Raw genomic sequence first — 7,737 nt, 5'->3', positions numbered from 1 at the left:
GTAGGATTTGTACATGCATACACAATAAAAAAGGCTTCACAGCTTGAAGGGTGACAGATTTTGAGCCTGTGCCATTTTTTAACCTTCAAGGCCTTCAGAGATTCCATATGGATTCTAGATGTTTGCATTTGCGTGCAGCATCTGGCATGCCTCTTTTTTTTTTTTTTTTTGGCTATGTAAAATGTGTGAAAACCACATTAGTGGATGACATTAGGCTAAATCTAAGTCCTCAGACTAAAGACAAATGGATATCATGCAAAATCAGCCCCCTTTTCCCAATGCCCAGGCAAAACCACGTTATTGTTGTTTTCACTTTGCAGGCTAGCAGCTGTTGGTAGGCATTTCTGCAAAGCAAACTATTGTTTAGAGTTTATTTCTGCAGTTTTGGCCTTTTCTTGCTTTCCTCTGCTTACGTGCAGATGGTGTACTAAAGCACAAGTTTGAGGAATGGCCTCAGTACTCCAATTGTGTCCCGCACACCAGACACAATTCACAGCAAAGTGGCTGATTCCGAAACGACCCAATAACGCGTCCATGACAGTGCGTGTGAAATCAGACATCTACAAAAACTTTGAGCTGTACATCATCCCACTTCATCAACACATGGGCCTGATGCAATGAGTCGTCCTTTCGTCTTTGAGATGAACAGTCAAATTCAAGAGACATGAGGAAATGACAAAAAATAAGCTTTTAAACGTGCAGTTTTTAACTCAGGGAGAGAAAAAGAAAGCATGCTGGAATTTGGGTGATTGAAGAGTGAGTGAGAGAGAGAGAAACAGAGTTGCCTGGGACAAAAGCGGTATTGTATCATTTAAATGACTTCTGAACTGAAAGCTTTAAAACTTCTCCAGAGGGCTAGGTCCATAAAACAGAGAAACGGGTTGGCAGGCCCTCACCTAGACGCTTCCAGGAAAAGGAGATGTAAAAATCAATTTGCCGTAAAAAAGGTAAACAATCGGAAATGACAAATATGCAGGTTTTTTCTATTCCTTTATTTTCGAAGGTATTAAAAAAGCCAGAGGAGAATGAGAAGTCGGAGACATAAGTCTCCAATGAAAGATAGCAGATGGCGTTTGCCCGCCCCCCTCCGGACCTCCACCCTTTTCCCGTCCCGTCTTGATAATTCCAAGCTGTGTTTTTTTGTTGTTGTTTTTGAACCATTGAATCGTTTAAAGCTACGCAGACAGGTCTTGAAAGTTGATGATTTCTACCAGCAGCGAGTGTAGTATTGTTTATTCTGCAGTTGAGACTTGATACATGGTGATTAACTGCGGTGATACGGGGGAATGTTGGCAACAGGTGGGTGCCATTGTGGAGGAAATGATTACAATAACTCAAAGAAGCGCCACAGATTGTGTTAGAATAAAACAGGCAAGGCCCCAGATGCTCTGGTATGTGTTTTGTTGAAACAATGAAGAGAAATCAATGTGCTTTAATTGTCTTTTAAAAGCATCGACTTTTTCTTTCTTTTTTTCTCTTTCAGACCCCCCTCCCCCTCTGCTCATACCTTTTAGCCCGAGTGTCTAGTTTGATGTTGGCTTTGTGCTGGCACTCACCTCCTCCTGACTAAGGGTGTTAGCTCTGCCTGGCTGCCCCTGGGCTCGTGCTCGGGGCTCTGAACCGGACTAGCAGCCTTTCTGAGTCAGTCATGCAAGCTCTCCAATTAAAGCCAAAGGAATGAATATGCCTCTTACACGTCCAGTCTATCTGCCGCTATCATTACAGAAGCGCTTCTCTAAAGATGGCCTTTCAAGTGCGCTTGGTGTCAGAAGTAAGGAGATTGGAATGAGCCCTTTTAGTATGCACTTCATTAGAGTGTTATTGCCCGAGGTTTTATTGGATATGGAAGCCTTTTTCCATAAAAAAAAGACTCAAACTTCCACTACCCATCGTTTTGAGCTGGTGTTTTGAGACTCATGTTAATTCAGATGTTTCTGTAGTCCTGTTCGATGCCGGCTAAATGGACTATGCTGATAATACAAGCATTGTGAATTCTTTTGTTACAAGACTTTTTTTTTTGTACGTCATGATTTTTGTCTTAAGAAACATACTCCTCTTTTCATATTTCCCCTCCTCCTCCCTTGTTGAAAAGAAATAGAACTCTTTAAAAACTCCCTCGAAAAAAAAAAAAAACGGTAGGAAAAAAGATTGGTAAAAAAAACAAACAAAAAAACAAATACATTTTCCAGGTCCTAATTAACCTGTTTTTCTCCCTCTAGATATTCTTTATTTCTTCTCCTTCACTCTGCCTTTCGCTCCTTCCCATTCCCTCAGCATTTACTCTCCCCGCGTAATTGAACTTGTCCAAGTATCCTTCTCTGGAGAAGGACAAAGAGGCTAGTCTTACAGTAAGAGTATAGAACAGGGAGAGAGATATAACAAGATAATGCCATAAAATCCATTTTTCTTTCCCTTAAATCTCACCAGCATGGCCTGTCAGCACTGTAAGCGGAAACTTGTAAAACGAAGAGGACAGAACTTGATCGTCTGGGTGATTATGGTAGTGTATTGTCTGCATGCTGTTCATTAGAGTCGCTCTCACTCTCCACTCGTCGCCCAACCTGTTAATATCTGCTTGACTTTTAAATGCCACAACAAGCTGACTCACGATTATGATGGCCAGACTTGCTCTGGCCCATGTTTTATTTTTCTTATAGCAAGGCAGATAAACAGTTAGCGTGAACTAGGCATTGTGCAAACACATCGCAGCATGCAAGCCATTAATTCATAATGAGATAATCATGTGGAGGGAAACATTCAGTAGCATAATATTTAGACAGACAAAACACAAACTTCACAAAGGGAAGCAGCCCAGGCCATATCTTTCCTTCTCCCATGTGGTTTATTTTTATGGTGATTTATATATATATATATATATATATATATATATATATATATATACATAATTTTTGTGAACACAGATGGGTAAGTTGAGGTCCTATTGATCATTTAGACTTGCTCATTTATTTGGTTTGTCCACTCGTTGGCCTGGTGGTTCTCAAATGGTTTTAACTGGTGGTGACCCAATGCAATACCAAAATAAATAAATAAATAATTAAAATAAATCAAGTTTTTAGTTCAAGTTAGACTAGACACACAGCCTTTGACTTTAACAACAATTAGAAAAAAAGGTACAAGTTTGAGTTCTATTTACTTTCTTATCCAGACTCACCAGTTGAGAACCATTGCTCTAGACATAAGTCTTCAAACCCCAATCTTGTATGCATCAGAAACATTATGAAACTTGGCCAAATTTGTCTTATCAAATGAAAAATTGCATCCAGAGCCTGTTTTCCACTTAAGTTGCCAAATCTGAGGGTTTCCTACTCTTGAGTCTTTCTCTTTTTTCTCTCCCTCTCTCTCTTCAAATGAAATAAAAGGGATCTCCCTCTCTCTCTCTCTTTATTTTTCTTTCATCTTCTGTCTGGAGGGCTGTATTAAAATTGGCACATTGAATACCCACAGTCCTCTTTGTGCCGTATTAGAGTGATTGTCATGACGAACTTGCTCATGTTTAGGGCCTGGGAGGACAGTATGTACTTTCACATTGTGTTCAGGTTATTTATTTATTTATCTGTAATGGATATTATATTTTCAGGTTATTGAAATTACATATTCAACTCTTATACTGTAAGAAGTGAAAATGTGCATGTTTTTTAAAACCCTGCGGAGCTATTTATATCTGTTCTGACACTTAAATTTGACTTTCATGCTTTGACCTAATGTAGTCAGGCTAATTGATTCATATTACATAATGTTTTTGACTTAAATTTTAGGGGAAGTTGTGGTCTAATGGTTATAGAGTCGGACTCGTAACCCAAAGGTTGCAGGTTCGAGTCTCGTACCGGCAGGGATTGTAGGTGGGGGGAGTGAATGTACAGCGCTCTCTCCCACCTTCAATACCACGACTGAGGTGCCCTTGAGCAAGGCACCGAACCCCCAAATGCTCCCCGGGCGCCGCAGCAAAAAAAAGTTAAATGCAGGGCACTAATTCCTAGTATGGGTCACCATACTTGGCCACATGTCACGTCACTGTCACTTTTTTTTTTTTTTTACCTGACAATATAGTGTGTGGCACAATTTTAATATTGTAGTTAGCAATGAATTTTTTAAAGTGAATGATTTTTTTTGTCATGTTATAGGAATCCTCCATCCATCAATTTAACATTACATATATATGTTCTGAATTTTTAGAGTATAAAGTCTCATGATGGTTTTGTTCCAAACACAGCTTAGTGAACTTTAAACTAGGCTAGGAGCAACTTTAAACAACCTAGACAGAACTTTAAAACATGTATTCAAATACTTTAACCTTGAAATCTCCCCTCGCAAATGTGGCAGTACAATTTTTTTTCATCTTTTAAATGTTTGATTGTTTGATAGTTTGAGGTCTATAGCAGAAACCACTCGGGAATTAATGTCATTCAGATGCCCTGCGGAAATTACTTTTGAAATGCATATAATCTAAAACATGCAAATGAGGCTGACTTTATGCACCCTGTTTAATATGAATTATCATTTTCTGAATACCTATTATTACTGCGTACATTTCTCCAATTATATTGTTCTTTTTTTGTCACTTCTGCGCTCTCGCACGCACACGCGCGCTCACCCCCAAAAGTGTGACACATGTGGTAGAGAGAGAGAGATAGAGAGAGAGAGAGAGAGAGAGAGAGAGAGAGAGAGAGAGAGAGAGAGAGAGAGTTCCCTGGTGTAGAGTGTATATTTCTTCTGGAATCTTCTTCCAGTATTTTAATGACGTGTAATAAGCCTGATAATGACACAAAGGCAGCAACTATTGTTCCGTAGAGAGGAACAGAAAACGAACAAGGTGAAAAGGCAACATGTCATGTACTGATTTTTAAAGGCATACATGCTCAAATTGAATTGAGACACAAGCTGCTGTTTTCATAGTGGAAAAAAACACTTCACGGCACGCTGGATATAAGGACAAGTTAGTGAGAGCAGGCATAATTCATGAATATTGAATAAATGCAGTGAAAAATTAATGTAATATTAAAGCGGACTCTGCATGTTTAGTTTCTTCCCTGATTCTACACGCGTTCTGACACCTCATAACAATGACTACAGTTAAGCAATTAATGTTCTTGTCTACGAAACTGGTGTATGTGCTCTCTTTTTTGGTTGTGGGGCTGAGACATTCATTGAAGGCATCCATTTTCAAATGAATTACCTCTCTAATTTATTTATATTACATTATGAATTATTCTATTGATATTATTATGATTCAAATTAGTAATGCTTTTCCACCGTTCGTTCTAGTGATATGAATTTGCATTCAAGTCACTTTAACAAAGATGATCCTTTCTGTGCTAAATAATAAAACAGACGTTTTTTTAATGCAATCAGCGCTGCTGAAGATGGAATTAATATTTTAGCTTTTTGGTAAGAACTTTATTAGGCAGTGCAACTACTGGAGAATATAATATTAAATTACTAGCAATTGATTGCTCTCAGTTACTAGTTATAAACTGGTGGTTTTCTCCCAGAGATCAAGGAACCGAAAAAGTGTGTGTGTGTGTGTGTGTGTGTGTGTGTACTGGTATTCACTACATTATGGGGACAAAATATCCCCACAAGTATAGTAACACTTTTGACCTTGTGGGGACATTTTTTAGGTCCCCATGAGGAAACAAGCTTATAAATCACAGTATTAAGTGTTTTGAAAATCTAAAAATGCAGAAAGTTTTCTGTGAGGGTTAGGGAAAGGGTAAAGGGATAGAAAATACAGTTTGTACAGTAGAAAAAAAACATTACCGCTATGGAATGTCCCCATAATGATAGGAATACCAGTGTGTGTGTGTATATGTGTACTTGTTTGACAATACTTGTGAGGGCCAAATGTCCTTACTTATATAGTGAAATAATATGACAACCCACTAGTGAGGACATTTTACTGGTCCTCACTAGATAAAAAGGCTTATAACTTGGCCAAAACATGTTTTTATTTAAATCTAGTGTTTTGCAGATGTTTCTGTGAGGGGTAGGTTTAGGGGTAGGGGCTGGGTTAGGGGATAAAAAGTATCATTAACCTGATTAAAAATCAATGGAAGTCTATGCAGTGTCCTCACTAATATAGTGAAACAAATGTGTGTGTGTGTGTGTGTGTGCGCGCGCATGTGTGTGTGTTTGAATATCTTTAGGCATGGAGCCATTTTGAAGATGGTGTTGAGTTATTGCTTATGAGATGCCTTGGACCAAGTTCATAAGTACTAAAATTCAATTAATTTGAAAAATGGACATGCTATCATTTTTTCCACATGCCTCCTTCTAACGTGTTGTTTTTTTATTACAGAGTTATACAATTTTATTTGATTATACCCACTCTGATCCAATCAATTAATTAACTTAGAAATCCAGAGTGCCAGTCATGAAAGCAGATGTGTAAAATTATATCATGTCCACTGAACTTATTAAGACATCACTTTGCCCCACCACCTCATTTAAAGTCTTTTAAATGAGTCTAACATTTAGTCTAACTAAATGTAAGTTAGTTACATTTCCTCCTCTTCAGGCCAGTTTAATCAGTCCTTTTCATAATTTTTTGTCTGAAAAAGTCAGTTAAATTCTAACCTATAATTGGATTTTAATAGTATGATAATAGTGGAATGACCAACAGAACATGATCTGTTTTTGCTAAAACTAAAAGTTTTTGCTAAAAACTAAACATTATTATATATTAAATTATTTTATTATATTTTTATTTTTAAAAATTTTTTTTTTGTAATTAATTATTATATAATTAAAAATATATATTCATGTTTTTAACAGTATATTTTTACTACTATTTATATTTGGTGAGAAATCACTTTCCATTACCCAAATCCCTTTGCTTCTGCCATGGCTCTGATTGGCTGTCATTTATGTTTTTATATTCATTGGAATTTTATTCCACTTTTCTCCTCCAGCCAGTTCCATGCTGTCAGCACTGAGGCATCCTTGCTTTATCCTTGCTTTATTGAGTTGGCATGGACCAAAAACATGAACTGGCTTCACTCCAGATTTTCCTGTTCCCACTGTCTTTTTTTTTATACAGATCAGCTGACTCTCAAACTCTGCCCCATCTTCCCTCTCTCACTGTAATCAAAGTTGCTGTTCATTAAAACTTTATCTTGCATATGAAGGTCATGTTCATAAAGCAGGTTCTGCATCTGGGTGCATTTAGGCAGTTGTTGGATTGCTTGCTCCTCAAAGCTATAAAGTTCCACCTCTGTTCCACCATGTTAAATACAATTTGGGCATTAGTGCCTCAAGCGGTCTTGAGACTGCCCTTGCCCCATCATTAGCCTCTTAAACCGGCTTTATTCATCTAGATCAGTGGTTCTCAACCTTTTTTTCCACCGGGCCGAACTATGGTCCAAGTGCAAGTCTCGCGGGCCGCACGCATATCATTTACATATTACGTCAGCAATACAAACCAACCTGATTTATAATATTATAGCCTAAATATTATGATATAATCGATTACATTCATTGAAATAAATAAATAATTCTACTCCCCATAAATAACACCCAATTTTGTGAACTTCGGCTCGAAAGGAGTAACAGCACAATCATAGGCGGAGTTTCACTTTTATGCGTGGGAGGCACCCACTGGCAGACGAGCCACGAGCACTTTTTTTATATGTTCTACATTTCATGTATTTATGTAACACATATTCTACATTCAAAAATAAAATTAGAATGAACAATAACTGCTGTACAAAGAGTAAAAAA

General features: G+C 37.6%; 1 protein-coding gene across 4 annotated transcripts in view; it reads left to right on the top strand.

Moving 5' to 3' along the window:
- LOC107675840 (forkhead box protein P4-like) overlaps positions 1–7,737 on the top strand; it is a 143,996-nt gene that overhangs the window by 30,569 nt on the left and 105,690 nt on the right. Inside the window, exon 1 of one of the 4 annotated variants that reach the window (XM_016470315.1) lies at positions 1,152–1,771. The exons of the other annotated variants lie outside the window; for them this stretch is intronic. The gene's annotated coding sequence lies outside the window, so the exon portion shown is untranslated. Of the gene's footprint in view, positions 1–1,151; positions 1,772–7,737 lie in introns of those variants that run through there. 4 annotated transcript variants of the gene reach the window in all.

Source organism: Sinocyclocheilus anshuiensis, unplaced genomic scaffold, assembly GCF_001515605.1.
Source record: "Sinocyclocheilus anshuiensis isolate Anshui unplaced genomic scaffold, SAMN03320099.WGS_v1.1 scaffold1640, whole genome shotgun sequence".
NCBI lineage: Eukaryota > Metazoa > Chordata > Actinopteri > Cypriniformes > Cyprinidae > Sinocyclocheilus > Sinocyclocheilus anshuiensis.
This window is presented reverse-complemented; position numbering and strand designations above follow the sequence as displayed.